This window comes from Hypanus sabinus, chromosome 23, assembly GCF_030144855.1.
Source record: "Hypanus sabinus isolate sHypSab1 chromosome 23, sHypSab1.hap1, whole genome shotgun sequence".
Classification (NCBI taxonomy): domain Eukaryota; kingdom Metazoa; phylum Chordata; class Chondrichthyes; order Myliobatiformes; family Dasyatidae; genus Hypanus; species Hypanus sabinus.
Genome location: NC_082728.1, coordinates 4,850,201 through 4,868,494, shown reverse-complemented (window position 1 = coordinate 4,868,494; position 18,294 = coordinate 4,850,201). Strand labels below are relative to the sequence as shown.

The following is an 18,294-nucleotide window of genomic DNA, read 5'->3' as shown; positions in this document are numbered from 1 at the left end:
AAGCACGACAAGGCTTTAACAAAGGTAAAGTAACTGACGAGACGCTGGGTCAGTCAGTCTTCGCTCAAACTGAGCATGATAATAAACTTGCTCAATCAGCTCAAGATACCATTTTCTTAAAAACAAACAACACCAAGGTCTTCAGAGATGAAACAAATAATGGGGTCGCCCCACTGCCTTTCAGAGAACCACGCCAGTGCTTGCCAAACAAAAAAGAGCAGGCAGTCAAGCCGTTCACACCCTTGCAAAAAACCCTGAAAAGGAAACCTGAGATGCAGCAACGCACCCGATTGACCCACGAGGTACTGTGCACACTAATGGCAGAGGTCACAGCCATTATAAATGCACGACCACTTCTACCAGTGTCTTCTGACCCGGAAAACCCCTTCATACTCTCGCCATCAATGCTCCTTACACAGAAGACAGGAGCTCCCCCTCCACCAGGGGACTTCTCTGATATAGATTTGTACACAAAGCAATGGAGACTGGTCCAGGCTCTGGCAAATCGGTTCTGGTCTCGCTACATTCCCTAGCAGGGGTGGACATGTCAGGAAGGTTGAGTTGAAAACTACCAACCAAGGTGATGTGAAAATATACCAAAGGCCAGTTACAGAAGTCATTCTACTTCTACCTAAGGTCTGATTTAGAGACTGAAGTTTTGTATTATGTTCATTGTGACCTTACGAAGGTCAAGCGGATAGTTTGTGTTGAAGTGTATTTAAAGCAGTCAATGGCATAGGCAGATTCTGACTGTATGCTGCACTTTAATGTAATGTAGTTGTTGTAGTTTTACTCTTGCAAGTATTTACAATGTAAATGTAATATCAAGAAGGAAACAAATGCTGTACAAATCTTGTATTGTTTTATCAACAGTTTCCACCATATGTTAATGAGGAAGAGTGAACAGTAAACGGTTAATCTTACTGTGATCCTGTCGTCATTGACAAAGGTATAACTCGGTGTTTCGTTCGGCGTTCTGTTACACCCGAGCGAGAACATTACAGCTTCTTTCCCTCCACCATCTGATTTCTGAATGGACATTGATCCCATGAACACTACTTCACTACCTTTTGCACTACTTACTTAATTCAACGTTTTAAATAATATATATACTTACTGCAATTTACAGTTGTTATTATTATGCATTGCAATGTACTGCTGCTGCACAACAACAAGTTTTGTGACATATGCTGTTGATACTAAGTCTGATTCTGACATTGGTTGTTTGTCAGTCTTTGTATACGCATGAAATTTTGTAGATTCTATTGTATATCTTTAATCTTTCTGTAAATGCCTGCAAGAAATCGAATCTCAGGGTAGTATATGGTGACATAATCCATACTTTGATAATAAATTTTACTTTGACTTTGAAAATTGATGTGCGAAAGGAGGAGGCTGTTCTACCCATTCAGACCATGCAGGCTCTTCCACATCACCTGCAAACCAACTCTCTCCAGCACTTCTTATTTGGATAATAAATTTACATAAGAATTTACTTTGAACTTTGATTGATAGGTTTTAGTGAAAAAACTTTCTCCAGTTAAACAATGAACCTCTGCCTTTGATATACGTAACCTGCTCTGTTTCCCAGTCACTGACACCATCCATTCCCTGCCTTCTGCCCAAAGTTGCAAAAGACTGTGTATCATATCCAACTCCCAAAGGCTTCAAAAGTCCGAAGCAGAACAGAAACTGCTGCAGTTGCCAGTTCAGGGCAGAGAAGCAGGCGGGATATGTTGATCAGGGACTTTTCATAAGAAATGGAAAAGCAGGATAAGTGTGCTCCCACTTGGAAGTTGCAGAGATGGAGAGAGCTGCAGGGAATGGGCGGACGTCTATGGCAGTGTGCAGACTTAACCATTTCCAGCGTTGCTTGTTTCCACTTTGTGCTATGACATAAAGGATGCCAAATGCTTGCTTTTTTAACATCTCGTTCTACATCCTCTGTTTCAACAGCAAACACTTGGAAAAGCCTTTAGTGTACTAAAATGTTCCAATGTTCTTCCTAAACAACTTATCTTAGAATCTTTGAATTGGTATGTTACCAAAGACTCTGGCAAATTTCTACAGATGTCCCGTGGTTCTATCACCAATCTGGTTTGAAGGCACAGCTGGTTGTAGACTTAGCCATCTCCATCATGGGCACTAACCTCCCTAGCATCCAGGACATCTTCAAAAGGCGATGCCTAAAGAAGGTGGCATGCATCATGAAGGAGCCTCAGCATCCAGGAGATGCCCTCTTCCTGGGCTCCTGTACTATCAGGAAGGAGATACAAGAGCCCAAGGCACACACTCATCATTGTAGGAACAGGTTCTTCCCCTCTGCCATCGATTTCTGAACAGTCCATGAACACTATATTGTTTCGCTGTCTTTTTGAATGACTTACTTATATTTTAAAACTTTCTTATTCTAACTTGGTGATTTTTAAAATTTTATTTATTTAGAGATACAACACAGTAGCAGGTCCTTCCAGCCCAAAAGGGGTTGCACTGACCAATTACTCCCACGTGACCAATTAACCTACTAACCAACACGTCTTTGAACTGTGGGAGGAAACTGGAGCACCCGAAGGAAACCAATATGGCTACAGGGAGAACATACAAACTCCTTACAGATGCCAGCAGGAATTGAACCCCGATCTTACTGCACGTGCTGCAGTAGTGTTACCCTAACCACTATGCTACCATGACACCCCTAGTGCTTTGAGGGGTTGGTCATGGGTAGAATTAAATCTTCACCACTGCAACTTTGTCAGCGCCTTACCACATCTACAGTGGATGCGATTACAACTATTAACTGCTTGAAGCACCTGGACAATTATATACAGAACATTCTGTACTCCAACTGCAGAAGAACACATTTCATAAACACGTCAGTGATAATAAACCTGATTCTGAATCTCACAACAGAAGTGAAGATGACGCGCAAAAGCTGGCTTTGAGACGGTATCAAAACTGACCTTAAGGACCTGCAGAGTCTGGGACAAGACCCTCGTTAGTGCTCAACAGGAGTTGCTGTGGAGGGCACCTCATTGAACCAATCGACTCAAAGATCCTACAAAAGCAAACAGATTTAAGTACAACAGGATGGTGCATTTAACTCAGTACAGCAAGAATATGGCAGTGCCCACTTCATTCCCCCCACTGGACAAGAGTTTACTGCCTGCTACCTTTCTGTGTACAGTATAGCGGATATAACCTTCTCCTCTGCACATAACGTACTTCTCATGGACTGTTTGTCCCACCCCCATCCGGGAGGAGGCTATGGAGCATCCACGCCAGGGCCAGCAGATTCGAAAACAGTTACTTTCCCCAAGCAGCCTAAGGCTGATCAACACCTCTACCCACTAATTCCACCACTACTTTATTATTTCCCGTTAATCACTTGGCATACAGCCTAGCATCACTTTATGGACACACAGTCAATCTATGGACTGTATATAAGCATTTATATTTGTTTTTATTATTATTATTATTGTGTTCTTTAATTTGTTTTGTGCTGCCAGTTTAATCCGGAGTAACAATTATTTTATTCTCCTTTACACATGTGTACTGGAAAAGACATTAAACAGTCCTGAATTGTGAATCAATTTCCCCTTCGTGTACGGAACAGGCTGGAGAACGACCAATGGAAGGTTCTGTTGACTTTAAAAATATTTTGGATTGGGAATAATTGGCGCATTTGGTTATTTTATTGTGCAGTTTTCTGCTTTCTCACTAAAGTAGCTATTTTAATTCCACACATAAACTCTTCATCAAATCCTGAATATTCTTGAGGATGAAGATTAAGATCTAAAGATTAGCTTTGTTTGTCTCCTGAATCCTACAGTGTCAGCGCTAATCCCAGAATTTCCCATCAACTGGCACAAGTTTTCCTTTACGTCACTGAAGTTATTTGGTTCTAATGTTGCAGCGACTTTTCCAAATATTCTCTTAAAGAATTCCCAGCCGGAACATGAATGTCTGGTGCAAAGGATGCTCCACGAAGCAACAAAGTTATCTTCTGTTGTTCTGTCAGTGACTACACGGAATGAAGAAATGAGTGCCTATTGGTGTTTGGGCATGTGGTCAGAATCAGGTTTAATTGTGCTGTGAAATGTGTTGTTTTGTGGCAGCAGTACATTAAAAAAACTATGTCACAATAGGAAATACAGGGCATTTTGCTTCAATTGGACACATCAAAACTAATAAAATTTGGTCCAATAAAGTGGCTGCCCCAATTTGCGTAAGTTTTATGGAAATTGTTAAAAAGGTATTAAAAACTTTTAACTGAGTTACAGATCATAAATTTAAATACGGAACAAAGTAGAACACTACCAGTACTGCTACAGTACTATAAAACTCTTTATTAGTTCCTAATAGTTATTGACGGAGGAATTTGCTGCTGTATTCTTTCGATTGACTGTAAATGAACAAAATCAGCGCAGCTAGTCCAGATAATAAACTCCCTTCATACAATCCTTTCGACGATTGCATCTTCCAAATCTTTATTTTCATTGAAACATTTTGTTAGAATTAGTATTTAAATCTTACATCCATCCCACAATGTGAAGGAGTAAAAATCTTTGTGTTATGACTCCGTCACAATGCACAGACATGTGAATTTATAAGTTTGATGGCTTTTAGAAAGAAGCTGTCCCATAGCCTGTTGGTCCTGGCTTTAATACTGTGGTACCATTTGCCAGACGGAAGCAGCTGGAACAGTTTGTGGTTGGGGTGATTGAAGTCCCCGATGATCTTCCAGGCCTTCTTTACACGCCTGCTGCTGTAAATGTCCTCAGTGGAGGGAAGTTCACATCCACAGATGCACTGGGCTGTTTGTACCACTCTCTGCAGATGATTGTCGATATCTTCAAATTCCTCATAGTTCCTAATTTCTTGATGTAGTGAAATCATTTGGCTGCCTGTTGTATCCAAAAATGTCAGACCCGTGCGGGAGAGCTTTAAAAGTGGGAAAGCAGTTCTGAGACAGACAACCAAACACCTCCTCCATGATGACAGTAACAGGAGGATGAGTCCTAGGTGATGGAGGACCTTAATGAGGCATCACCTTTTGAAGATGTCCTTGATGTTGAGGAGACAAGTGCCCTTGATGGAGCTGGCTGAGTGTACACTCCTCTGGAGCTTTTTCCAAATCCTGTGCATTGGAGCCTTCATACCAGACAGACAGACAACCAGTTAGAATGCTCTTTGCCATACATCCATAAAAAATGACATGCACTTCGGGTGACATACCAAATCACCTCAAACTCCTAATGAAGTAGAGCCAATGATGTGTCTTCTTCGTAATTGCATCAAAGCGTTGGGCCCAGGATAGATCCTCTGAGATGGTTGACACCCAGGACAGTTCCGTGTTTACGTGAAGCTACAGGTACATTGGAGCACAAACCATTGTTACCATGACTCACTGAGAGTTGCATTAGCACTTTAAGCGAGTGGAAGTTTGACCCTCCCTGCGGTGTAACTCTTCACTTCTACTGGCAATGCCCGTGTAAACTTTGCAGCTAACCGTGCGGCCAACGCGGTCACAAGGCGCAGTTGGACAGTTCAATTTCAACGTGTTCCTTCATTGCTGCTAACTTTGGCTTACAATGACATGACATCCTAAGGCACTGTACAATCAGCATTTAGTGACATGATAGCATAGTAGTTATCACAACATTTTACAGTACCAGCAACCCGGGTTCAATTCCTGTCACTGCCTGTAAGGAGCTTGTATGTTCTCCATGTGACTGTGTGGATTTCCTCCGGGTGCTCCAGTTTCCTCCCACAGTCCAAAGACGTACCGGTTAGTAGATTAATTGGTAATTGTAAACTATGCTGTGATTAGGCTGGGGTTAAATTGGGGGGTTGCTGGTCTGGGTGGTTCAATGGGCTTATTCTGCACTGTATCTTAATAAATAAATAAAATTTTGAGTAAGTTAACTGTTTATTCCTTTCCACAGATGCTGCCTGACCTGCTGATTTTCTCTGGATTTTTATGCATATTGCTCAAGATCTCCAGCACCTTCAGAATCTTGAATTTACGTACAGCCAGTCATGTTTGTTGAAAGGAGTGGCACGTTAGTGTAATACTTTACGGCAATCACCCATTGGGGTTCAATTCTCACCGCTGAGTTGGTATCATCTCTTTGTGACCCATGTGGGTTTCCTCCAGACCCCCCCACATTCCAAAGATATATGGTTAGGGTTAGGAAACTGTTGCCAGCACATCCTCACTGATTTGATTTAACGCAAACAACCCCCTTCATTGTATGTTTCGATGTACATGTGACAAATCTACTTCTTCACTGAGGGTCACGGGAGTATGGAATGAGCTGCCAGCATAAATGGTCCATCCGAGCTCAATTTAAACATTTAAGTGAAATTTGGATAGGTACATGGATAGTAGGGGTTTGGAAGACAATGGTCCCGGTGCAGGTCGATGGGAGTAGGCAGTTTAAATGGTTCAGCATGGACCTTGTGCTGTACTTCTGTATGACGCTATAAGTTAATCTTAAAGTACTGATCGTACATGGATAACACTAGCTCCCACAGATACACTAAGTGACGACAGACCAGCAGCGTTTAACTGAATCAGAATCACCGGCATATGTCATGAAATTTTGTGTTTTACAGCAGCAGGACAACATAAAACATAACAAAAAACTGTAAATTACAGTAATTATATATTTCAAAAGTTTAATTAAGTAAGTTGGACGTAAGAGAAAAAAGAAGTATTGAGGTATTGTTCATGGGTTCACTGTCCATTCAGAAATTGGATGGCGGAGGGGAAGAAGCTGTTCCTGAAACATTTGAGAGTGTCCTCAGGCTCTGTACTTCCTCCCTGATGATAGCAATGAGCAAATTGAGACATGAATTCTGTGCCAAAACATCAATGGAAAGCTCAACTTCAAAATATTTTACGTCCACTTTAGCGTGAGGCCCGGCCTCGGTTTAACATCTCATTCAACAGATGGTAGTGCTGGCAAGGCAATGTTCAACACAGCCAAGACTTTCGGACTTTAACCCGAACACTTCGGAGCAGGAGCTGAGAGTTCTAACAACTCATCCACAGAAAACACTGGACATCAATTTGTTTTCGAATGTGTTGTTTCCTCAGAAATTTTTTATTTGTTTATAGTAGACCACTTTAAGCAGAACACAAATACAATTTCATATTACTTACATCATGTAGGAGTTTGGAGAAACAAGGAATTAACTTTTATTGAACTTAATGCATTCAGTTGCTTAACGGTGCTGATGCTTTTCAATAGTTCCAACTAAGCGAAAAATACTTTGTTGTTGATTTTCGTTTGTACTCGGTGTCTGAGGCTTCTTGCTTAAATGTGGAACAATAATCAGCCAGCATCAATGGATTCCAGTCGCCCTGATACTGTTTCTCCATGTCCTGGTGAAGCCTCTCGCTGTGCTTGTCACTGACAGCACTGAGATTTGCAGGGAAGAAGACTAAATGGGAATGGAGGAAACGGATCTTTAGTGGCATGTTGCACTTCATGGTTTTGTATGCTTGAAGCATGTTGTCAACCAGCTGCATCTACTTTGGTGCTCTGTAGTTCCCAAGAAAACGTTCAACAACATCCTTGAATGCGTCCTGTGTGATTTTCTCTGGTCCCCCTAGGAGTTCTTCAAATTGTCTGTCATTGAGAACCGGTTTCAGTTGTGGACCATCAAAATGACTTCCTTAATCTTGGCATCAGTTATTCTGACTTGAACTACAAACTGAAATAGCAAATATATATGGAATATTTTAAAAAATGGTGGTTTCATTATCAGCAGCGCAAAATCCATATGATACACTCTCAGAAGTATTCAGGAAGTCAAATCTTTGTCGTCCAGTGTAATACTGCTCAAAGTATAAACTAATCAGCAGGCTACTGACTGACAATGGTAGTCAAGCCCTCCTCAGTTAATAAATTAAAGGGGAGAATCCGTTTCAGACTCAACACAACATTACCCAGCAAAGGCCATGAGCATCGGGGGCAGGCTCAGAGCTTTAAACTTGGCGGATTCGGCAGAAAGGGGCAGCGATGTGGAGGAAGACAAGTTGGGCAACTGGGCGGTCGGTCATGAGCTGGGTAACGGGAGGGGAAAACCAGCAGGACAATGGGAGAGGGTGAGAGAGGAACGTGGAAGAGCGGCCAGGTGCGAGAGAGAGACGTTCAGGCGCGGGGGATCGGCCGGGCCGGGTCGGGTCGGGTCGCGTCGCCCCCTCCCGGCCCGCCATCGGGCGCCCTCCCCACCTGTGGCCCAGCCGCCCGGGTCTCCGCAGCTCCCGCCGCCCGGCGCCTTCTGGGAAATGTAGTCCGGCCACTGCAGCACGCAGGCGCAGTACGGGTGGGGAAAACAGCGGGAGCCGTTGTCGGTTTTGATTGAAGGGAAGGAAGCGGGATGGGTGTGGGGGAAGGAGGAGTTGTAGGGTGTGGGTGGAGGGAAGGAGGGAGTAGGGGTGGGTGGGTGGAGGGAAGGAGGGAGTAGGGGTGGGTGGGTGGAGCAATTGAGGGGAGTAGGGTGTGGGTGGAGGGAAGGAGGGAGTAGGAGTGAGTGGGTGGAGCAATTGAGGGGAGTAGGGTGTGGGTGGAGGGAAGGAGGGAGTAGGGGTGGGTGGGTGGAGCAATTGAGGGGAGTAGGGTGTGGGTGGAGGGAAGGAGGGAGTAGGGGTGGGTGGGTGGAGCAATTGAGGGGAGTAGGGTGTGGGTGGAGGGAAGGAGGGAGTAGGGGTGGGTGAGTGGAGCAATTGAGGGGAGTAGGGTGTGGGTGGGTGGAGGGAGGGAGTAGGGGTGGATGGGTGGAGGAATTGAGAGGAGTAGGGTGTGGGTGGGTGGAGGGAGGGTGGATGGGTGGAGGAATTGAGAGGAGTAGGGTGTGGGTGAAGGGAGGGAGGGAGTAGGGGTGGGTGGGTGGAGGAATTGAGGGGAGTAGGGTGTGGGTGGGTGGAGGAATTGAGGGGAATAGGGTGTGGGTGGGTGGAGGAATTGAGGGGAATAGGGTGTGAGTGGGTGGGTGGAGGGAGGGAGGGAGTAGGGTGCATCTTGTGGGAGTTTGTGGGGACGGTTGGAGAAAGACAGGATGGTTTGGGGTGAATCATGGTGGCAGGAGGGAGGGGCAGTAGATGAAACCTTTAACATATTTTATTGAACTCCAAAAGCTAAACACAAAACATGCTAAAAATCTTAACGTCAGACCAGCGTGCGAGCATGGACTAGTGAGCCATTTATGGGGATTTGGTGCTCAACCCCATGTTTTGTGACTGTAGGCTTGATGAATCCTGGGAACTCCCAGCAGTTGAGTAAACTCACATCAGTGGTGCATGTGCTTGACAGTGTTGTTGTGGGGAACTCACTAGGGGAGCAGGCAATGACCCAAAGTCCTTGACATCCACAAGCCAGCAGTTCGACTAACAGACCTTGGGCACGCAGGAAATAGGCACTGGGCAGGGGTCCAGCCACTTCAGCCAGGACGAAATCCCGTGTGTAATATCACACACTGAAGCAGAGCATCACCGTCATGTCCCGCAAGTCTGGATCCTGCTGTCACTGACGGCCTCCAGCACAGTTTTGTTGCTCTTTGTCTTCTTGTCAATAGCTGATGCTGGCAGCACACTCACTTGAGCACCTGTGTCACACAGGAAGCCCCGAAAGGGAGTCCGTAATGAGCGGTAGACAACCCACAGACCTCTGATGTCCCGATGCACTGGCGCTGTCAAAGCTGCAAGATGGTCGGCACTTTCTGGCGCTTGTACCAAAGCAAACATGGTAAAAGCACAGATCCAGCGGTGTCCCGTTTTGCAGCCGCAGGTGTCTTTACGTTGGGGGTCTTGCTGACCGAGCTTATTGAGTTAGAGGAAGGAGAAGGAATGAAGTACCATTGCCTTGCTGAGTGTAGACTCAGCCATTTTAACAAACTCCCTATAGTCCATCATGGGTGCTTTAATGAGGGTTATGTGAAGTCGATCAGGCATTTGCTGCATGAAGAGTTCTTTAAGAATAAAACGAGGATGGTGATATCCCAGGAGAGATGGCATATGGCCCATTAGCTCCAGAGGCTTACCATTGCCGAGGCTGGGCAAGGAGAGCAACTGTTTGACGCAGTCCAACAGTCTGTAAAAGGTGAGTTTTCAGCAATTTGGTATTGATCGTGTTCAGGTGGGTGATCAAGCAGACTGTCGCCACTGTGGCCACGTAGTAGAATTTGGTCTTGGCAGCAGCGATTTCTCACAGAGCGAACTGGGCCTCAGCTTGTATAAACCAAGTGACTGCATCTTGCTCCCAAGACTCCAGCAGTTTCAAAGTGACTGCTTTATTTCAAAATAACTCTGGAATCATTCTAGAGCATCGGGGTCACGAATGTAGGTTTATGCAAATAAAACAAATTGAGGTGTTTTATTTTTAATGAAACCCATAACAAATTTCATTGAACCCCAAAACCTAAACGCAAAAGCTCGCTAAAAATCTTTGTGTAATAACATCATCATGTCAGACCAGCCTCTTAAAGTGAAGCCCCAACTCAAAGTCATTATGTACTTTCCCCTCAATTACGTTACTCTACAATCCTCACTCTGAGGTTACTCTGACCTCCCTAAGGTTGAGTCCAGTGTTGTGGGGAGGGAGCTCCACCTGGCCTGCAGCATTCTTCCACTGTTACAGTAAAATCCAGTGACATAGGCCAGTGGTCCCCAACCACTGGGCCGCAAAGCATGTGCTATTGGGCCGCAAGGAAACAATATGATTTGGCGATATGAAACCATATGAGTCAGCTGCACCTTTCCTCATTCCCTGTCATGCCCACTGTTGAATTGGAACGCATGCCAGGTCATCAATCACCTAAACGCAGTGATACCCTTGCGCCAGGGATCACTGGTTGGCCTGGGGTAACCGGCCGCCTCGTGCAGCCGGCGGGAAATGCCGTTGCTACCGGCCTGGAGCGTGGACAGATGGGCACCGCCTCTAAACCTGTTTAGCACACTGAATGTTCGTGGGGAACCCAGTGCTAAAATATTCACAGACGACCTAATTTGGGCTCAGGGTTTCAGAAGTAGCAGAGCAGCTACCTCACTGCCATCTACTGAAAGTCATCCCTCGGGCCAAACTTTTGTCGGCCGATAGATCTAACGGGGGGGAGGGGTGGGTGGGCGCGCACCCTGTTGCACTTCTCACTCGGTCGGTGGCTCTCTCCGGACTGCGACCCCGGTACGGGGACCTCCGGCCCTTACCTTGTCCTCTCACTGGTGTGTTGCAATGATTTTATATGTTCATATGAGGAAAATATGCACTGTGTGTTTAATATCCAAACATTACTTAAAACGTTATGATGCTATTGCCTTATTAGTGACTTATAATTGACATCACTATATTCATGCGAGGAAAATATGCGCTGTGTGTTTAATATTAAATTCATTAGATAAACTCTTTTAGAAACGGAATTGAGTGTATTAGCCACTGATAAGTGACTTATAGTTGACTTATCACCTATATCCCGGTTGTGATTAACACATACCCCCCCCACCGCCCCACATTGGCCGGTCCACAATAATATTGTCAATATTAAACCGGTCCACGGTGCAAAAAAGGTTGGTGACCCCCGATGTAGACTGCTTAATTTGATCATCCAGACATGGAGGAACCATCACAAACGTCTGCAGCCAAGGAGGTGAAGAGTCCTGGAAAGAGAGTCCTTTGGTTGTGGAAACTGTTAGTGAAGGTGCATGAGCAGCTGAGTGAAGTTATCCCATTTGGTTCAAGAGCCTGATGGCAGCAGCAAGAAGAGAGCACAGCCTCTATAATGAATCACGGTATAGGAAACACACTACATCTCTCTGGACCTTTACTGTGTCTTGTTCTGCACCAGTTCCCGTCTGCTTACTTCACTCCTCAGTTAAATGGGCCTTGGGTGTGTGCCCGAGTACCTGGGAGCCAGTGTGGAAGGTTGGGTAAGGCTGAGGATCTTATGCACAGGTTGATTGGTGACCTACTGTCATTAATATTTCTGCAGTCTAAATTGGGTGAGTTTGTAATTCTCTGTGTGGTCCTTTAATCAGTTCTGTCCATGATCAGGATTCACTGGCACCTCATTGTAATTTAACATTTCCCAGCTGCTTGGGTATTCCTACAAAAAGATATGGGAGCAGAATTAGGCCATTCAGGCCATCGAGTCTGTTCGGCCTTTTGATCATAGCTGATTTACTATCCCTCTCATCCCAGTCTCCTGCCTTCTTCTGTAACCTTTGAAATCAAGAGCCTATCAACTTTTGCTTTTAATATACCCAATAACCTGACCTCCAGAGATGTCTGTGGCAATGAATTCCACTGATTCACTAAGCTGTGGCTGAAGAAATCCTCCCTCTTCTCTGTTCTAAATGGATATCCCCTCTATTCTGAGGCTGTGTCCTCTGGTCCTAGACTCTGCCTCTACAGGAAACATCCACTCTATCTGGGACTTTCAATATTCGATAGGTTTCAGTGAGGTTCCCCTTACTTGTCTAAGCTCCAGTGAGTACAGATAAAGAGCCAATAAACACTCCTCGTGAAATCCCTTTCATTCCTGAGGTTACTCCCATGAATATCCTCTGGACTTTCTCCAATGCCAGCGAATGAAGGAAAAGGATGAACTGTCAAAAACTAAGAAGATAAAAGCTCACAAGACAACCAGAGAGAACGAGGCTTGATAGATTATTAATAAATACATGAAACATCCATGGTTTAAAAATCATTGTTTCAAACTTTATGTGTCCAATCCCCTCGGACATCAATTTCTCACACAGTTCCACATATTACCACAACCTCATTTCAACAGTATCCATTAGTTTCATCACAAACAAGAGAAAATCTGCAGATGCTGGAAATCTGAGCAACACCCTCAAGATGCTGGAGGACCTCAGCAGGCCAGGCAGCATCTGTGGAAAAGAGTGAACAGTCGACATTTCCAGCCAAGACCCCTCCTCAGTCCGGAGCTCTTCCAGCATTTTGTGTGTGTTGCTATCCATTTGTTAGTCCATGACAATACAATGTTGTTTTCATTCACAAAACCTACTTGGAAGAAATGACTGAGGGACTGTCCCCCAGTGAGGGTCAGTGTGTATGGGACCGTCCCCCAGTGAGGGTCAGTGTGTGTGTGGGATCATCCCCCAGTGAGGGTCAGTGTGTGTGTGGGATTGTCCCCCAGTGAGGGTCAGTGTGTGTGTGGGACTGTCCCCCAGTGAGGATCAGTGTGTGTGGGACCGTCCCCCAGTGAGGGTCAGTGTGTGTGTGGGACTGTCCCCCAGTGAGGGTCAGTGTTTGTGTGGGTCTGTCCCCCAGTGAGGATCAGTGTGTCTGTGGGACCGTCCCCCAGTGAGGGTCAGTGTGTGTGTGGGACCGTCCCTCATTGAGGGCCAGTGTATCTGTGGGACCATCCCCCAGTGAGGGTCAGTGTGTGTGTGGGACTGTCCCCCAGTGAGGGTCAGTGTGTGTGTGGGACTGTCCCCCAGTGAGGGTCAGTGTGTGTGTGAGATTGTCCCCCAGTGAGGTCAGTGTGTGTGTGGGTCTGTCCCCCAGTGAGGGTCAGTGTGTGTGTGGGACCGTCCCCCAGTGAGGGTCAGTGTGTGTGTGGGACCGTCCCCCAGTGAGGGTCAGTGTGTATGGGACCGTCCTCCAGTGAGGGTCAGTGTGTGTGTGGGATCGTCCCCCGGTGAGGATCAGTGTGTGTGGGACCATCCCCCAGTGAGGGTCAGTGTGTGTGTGGGACTGTCCCCCAGTAAGGGTCAGTGTTTGTGTGGGTCTGTCCCCCAGTGAGGGTCAGTGTGTGTGTGAGATTGTCCCCCAGTGAGGGTCAGTGTGTGTGTGTGTGGGACCGTCCTCCAGTGAGGGTCAGTGTGTGTGTGTGGGACCGTCCCCCAGTGAGGGTCAGTGTGTGTGTGTGGGACCATCCCCCAGTGAGGATCAGTGTGTGTGTGGGACTGTCCCCCAGTGAGAGTCAGTGTTTGTGTGGGTCTGTCCCCCAGTGAGGGTCAGTGTTTGTGTGGGTCTGTCCCCCAGTGAGGATCAGTGTGTCTGTGGGACCGTCCCCCAGTGAGGGTCATTGTGTGTGTGGGACCATCCCCCAGTGAGGATCAGTGTGTGTGTGGGACTGTCCCCCAGTGAGGGTCAGTGTTTGTGTGGGTCTGTCCCCCAGTGAGGGTCAGTGTGTATGGGACCGTCCCACAGTGAGGGTCAGTGTGTGTGTGGGATCGTCCCCCAGTGAGGGTCAGTGTGTTTGTGTGGGTCTGTCCCCCAGTGAGGATCAGTGTGTCTGTGGGACCGTCCCCCAGTGAGGGTCATTGTGTGTGTGGGACCGTCCCTCATTGAGGACAGTGTGTGTGTGGGACTGTCCCCCAGTGAGGGTCAGTGTGTGTGTGTGTGGGACCGTCCCCCAGTGAGGGTCAATGTGTGTGTGTGTGGGACCGTCCCTCAGTGAGGGTCAGTGTGTGTGTGGGACTGTCCCCAAGTGAGGGTCAGTGTGTGTGTGGGACTGTCCCCCAGTGAGGGTCAGTGTGTGTGTGGGACCGTCCCTCAGTGAGGGTCAGTGTGTGTGTGGGACCGTCCCCCAGTGAGGGTCAGTGTGTGTGGGACTGTCCCCCAGTGAGGGTCAGTGTGTGTGTGGGACTGTCCCCCAGTGAGGGTCAGTGTGTGTGTGTGTGTGTGTGTGGGACCGTCCCCCTGTGAGGGTCAGTGTGTGTGTGGGGCTGTCCCCAAGTGAGGGTCAGTGTATGGGACAGTCCCCCAGTGAGGATCAGTGTGTGTGTGGGATCGTCCCCCAGTGAGGATCAGTATGTGTATGGGAGCGTACCCAAGTGAGGGTCAGTGTGTGCGTGGGACCGTCCCCCAGTGTGGATCAGTGTGTGTATGGGAGTGTACCCAAGTGAGGGTCAGTGTATGGGACAGTCCCCCAGTGAGGGTCAGTGTGTGTGTGGGAATGTACCCAAGTGAGGATCAGTGTGTGTGTGGGAGTGTCCCCCAGTGAGGGTCAGTGTGTGTGTGGGACTGTCCCCAGTGAGGGTCAGTGTGTGTGTGTGGGACCGTCCCCCAGTGAGGATCAGTGTGTGTGTGGGACTGTCCCCCAGTGAGGGTCAGTGTTTGTGTGGGTCTGTCCCCCAGTGAGGATCAGTGTGTCTGTGGGACCGTCCCCCAGTGAGGGTCATTGTGTGTGTGGGACCGTCCCTCATTGAGGACAGTGTGTGTGTGGGACTGTCCCCCAGTGAGGGTCAGTGTGTGTGTGTGTGGGACCGTCCCCCAGTGAGGGTCAATGTGTGTGTGTGTGGGACCGTCCCTCAGTGAGGGTCAGTGTGTGTGTGGGACTGTCCCCAAGTGAGGGTCAGTGTGTGTGTGGGACTGTCCCCAAGTGAGGGTCAGTGTATGGGACAGTCCCCCAGTGAGGATCAGTGTGTGTGGGGTCGTCCCCCAGTGAGGGTCAGTGTGTGTGTGGGACTGTCCCCAAGTGAGGGTCAGTGTATGGGACAGTACCCCAGTGAGGATCAGTGTGTGTGGGGTCGTCCCCCAGTGAGGGTCAGTGTGTGTGTGGGACTGTCCCCCAGTGAGGGTCAGTGTGTGTGTGGGACCGTCCCTCAGTGAGGGTCAGTGTGTGTGTGGGACCGTCCCCCAGTGAGGGTCAGTGTGTGTGGGACTGTCCCCCAGTGAGGGTCAGTGTGTGTGTGGGACTGTCCCCCAGTGAGGGTCAGTGTGTGTGTGTGTGTGTGTGTGGGACCGTCCCCCTGTGAGGGTCAGTGTGTGTGTGGGGCTGTCCCCAAGTGAGGGTCAGTGTATGGGACAGTCCCCCAGTGAGGATCAGTGTGTGTGTGGGATCGTCCCCCAGTGAGGATCAGTATGTGTATGGGAGCGTACCCAAGTGAGGGTCAGTGTGTGCGTGGGACTGTCCCCCAGTGTGGATCAGTGTGTGTATGGGAGTGTACCCAAGTGAGGGTCAGTGTATGGGACAGTCCCCCAGTGAGGGTCAGTGTGTGTGTGGGAATGTACCCAAGTGAGGATCAGTGTGTGTGTGGGAGTGTCCCCCAGTGAGGGTCAGTGTGTGTGTGGGACTGTCCCCAGTGAGGGTCAGTGTGTGTGTGGGTCCGTCCCCCAGTGAGGGTCAGTGTGTGTGTGGGACTGTCCCCCAGTGAGGGTCAGTGTGTGTGTGGGAGTATACCCAAGTGAGGGTCAGTGTATGGGACAGTCCCCCAGTGAGGGTCAGTGTGTGTGTGTGTGTGCGGGGGGGGGAACCGTCCCCCAGTGAAACAATATAACTGGGCACGGTCTCTGATCTGCTCATTTTCACCTGCACCCTCACCCATCCCCTACTCTTCTGAACTCCCCTTTTCTAAAAGAGTGTAGGTTCCTTATCTTGGAGTTTGGAAGTTCTGTTAATTTCAATTAACATACTTGAAATGGTTAATTCTTAATCTATAAACCAGATGTGAAAGATGCATAATAGATTTCAATTCTACAACTATTTTACATTACAGATTTGTCTACTGAGATGTGAGGTCCCGGCAGCAATGATGAGATATGTTATCAGTGGGTCTCGCTGTGTGAGTGGGAAGCAGTCTTTTCCCCGAGAGAGAAGTTTGTCGAGCTTCCTGCCATTTGTGTTGAGGTGAGGTAAGTTTCACCCCAAGACCAAGTGAATCAACAGCATCAGGGAATGTTCGGCTCCACTGCATCTCCCACTGGCTCCCCATCGACATCCCGCCCAGTTATCTGCCTGCTCCACTCCAGTGTCCTCAGCTGGCCCTCATTTCCGACCCCTACACCATCTCCGATACCTGCTCAGGAAGGACAGGAACATAGTTACTGTTATCAGCTCTCTCGAACAGTGACCTTTCTAATGGAAGTCCAGAAGAGGTTTGGAATCAAAATCACATATGATGTGAAGTTGTGAAATCATTGTTTTGGGGCTACAGTACTGTCCCCCACATAAAATATACTACAAATATTGCTATATAATGATATATACATTTATTATTTTGTAGGGAGAGTAATTCAAAGTCATTCATTCAAATTAAAATTATATTAAAATATAGTATATTACATTTATTATATATAAAATCTCAAAATATACATATATACAATCTATCTATATATTTATATTTTGTACATTTATATATGTATGTGCGTGAATTGTGTGTGTATACACACACACACACACACACGTATGTATGTATGTATAAAGAGAGAGAGAGAGAGAGAGAGAGAGAGATCTATATATACAGTCGGCCCTCCTTATCCACGAGGGATTGGTTCCGGGACCCCTCGCGGATACCAAAAAACATGGATGCTCAAGTCCCTTATTCAACCTGTCTCAGTGCGGCGGACCTTAGGACCCGGCGACAGAGCTCTGAATCTGCAGTGTTTCTGTTCATGAAAATAATCACGACAACGACTGGAAATAATAAAGCGATCGGAAAGAGTTGAAACACCATCGGTCGTTGGAAAAGTGTTAGGCTACGTTGGTCAACGATTGGAACAATTTTGAAGGATAAAGTGAGAAAGACCCTGCCCTGATGAAAGCTACAATTATTACTAAGCAGCGCAGTGGTTTAATTATTGGGTTTTGGGTTTTTGATCCTCCACATCAACCAGGCATGGTGAAGAGCGCACTCGGGAGAGATCTGTCACTGGATTGAACTCGGGAACTTCCGTTCCTGAGCCCGGCGCTGAAACATATGTTCTTCAGTGTTTTATATGCATAGAAAGTAAAATATATACTATATACTAAGACAAACATTTGACTAACTGATGCTAAATAATACCGGATGTACCTGTTCCGACTTATTTAGTAAGAGAACTTCCGATTTTTTTCAATCCCGATCCGCGATAACCCTCGCGCACCCCTCCCGTATACTTTAAATCATCTCTTGATTACTTATACTACCTAATACAATGTAAATGCTATGCAAATAGTTGTTATACTGCATTGTTTAGGGAATAATGACAAAAAAAAGTCTGTACATGCTCAAACAAGTGCTGGAGAGAGCACTTCCGGGTTTTCGTGATTCGCAGTTGGTTGAATTCGTGCACGCGGAATTTGTGGATAAGAAGGGCCGACTGTAAATGTATGTACATAGAATGTGTGTGTATATTATTTCACATAATGATCTGAAAGAACGAGGGGTACAGCAGGCAAGGTAGATACTCAGAGCCTTTTTCACAGAGTAAAATAGTTATCTTTTCTGACTGCAACACATTAAACTAATTCAAAGGAAAAGATGAGAGCCCGAAATGTGAGTATTAGTTTGTTCTTTACTTTAAGCAAAGCACGCAGGTTTCACGTGGTACTGTTGCAGAG

General features: G+C 47.0%; 2 protein-coding genes across 3 annotated transcripts in view; both read right to left on the bottom strand.

Moving 5' to 3' along the window:
• stxbp4 (syntaxin binding protein 4) overlaps nucleotides 1–8,334 on the bottom strand; it is a 166,909-nt gene extending 158,575 nt beyond the window's left edge. Inside the window, exons 1-2 of one of the 2 annotated variants that reach the window (XM_059948193.1) lie at nucleotides 8,244–8,334; nucleotides 2,961–3,055 (exon numbers count right to left, since the gene is read on the bottom strand). The gene's annotated coding sequence lies outside the window, so the exon portion shown is untranslated. The remainder of the gene's footprint in view (nucleotides 1–2,960; nucleotides 3,056–8,243) is intronic. The other variant, XM_059948195.1, reaches the window with a different exon arrangement.
• A 5,083-nt stretch (nucleotides 8,335–13,417) lies between these two features.
• The window catches only part of LOC132379890 (TOM1-like protein 1), a 60,963-nt gene continuing 56,086 nt past the window's right edge, over nucleotides 13,418–18,294 (bottom strand). Inside the window, exon 16 of the mRNA XM_059948188.1 lies at nucleotides 13,418–16,771. The gene's annotated coding sequence lies outside the window, so the exon portion shown is untranslated. The remainder of the gene's footprint in view (nucleotides 16,772–18,294) is intronic.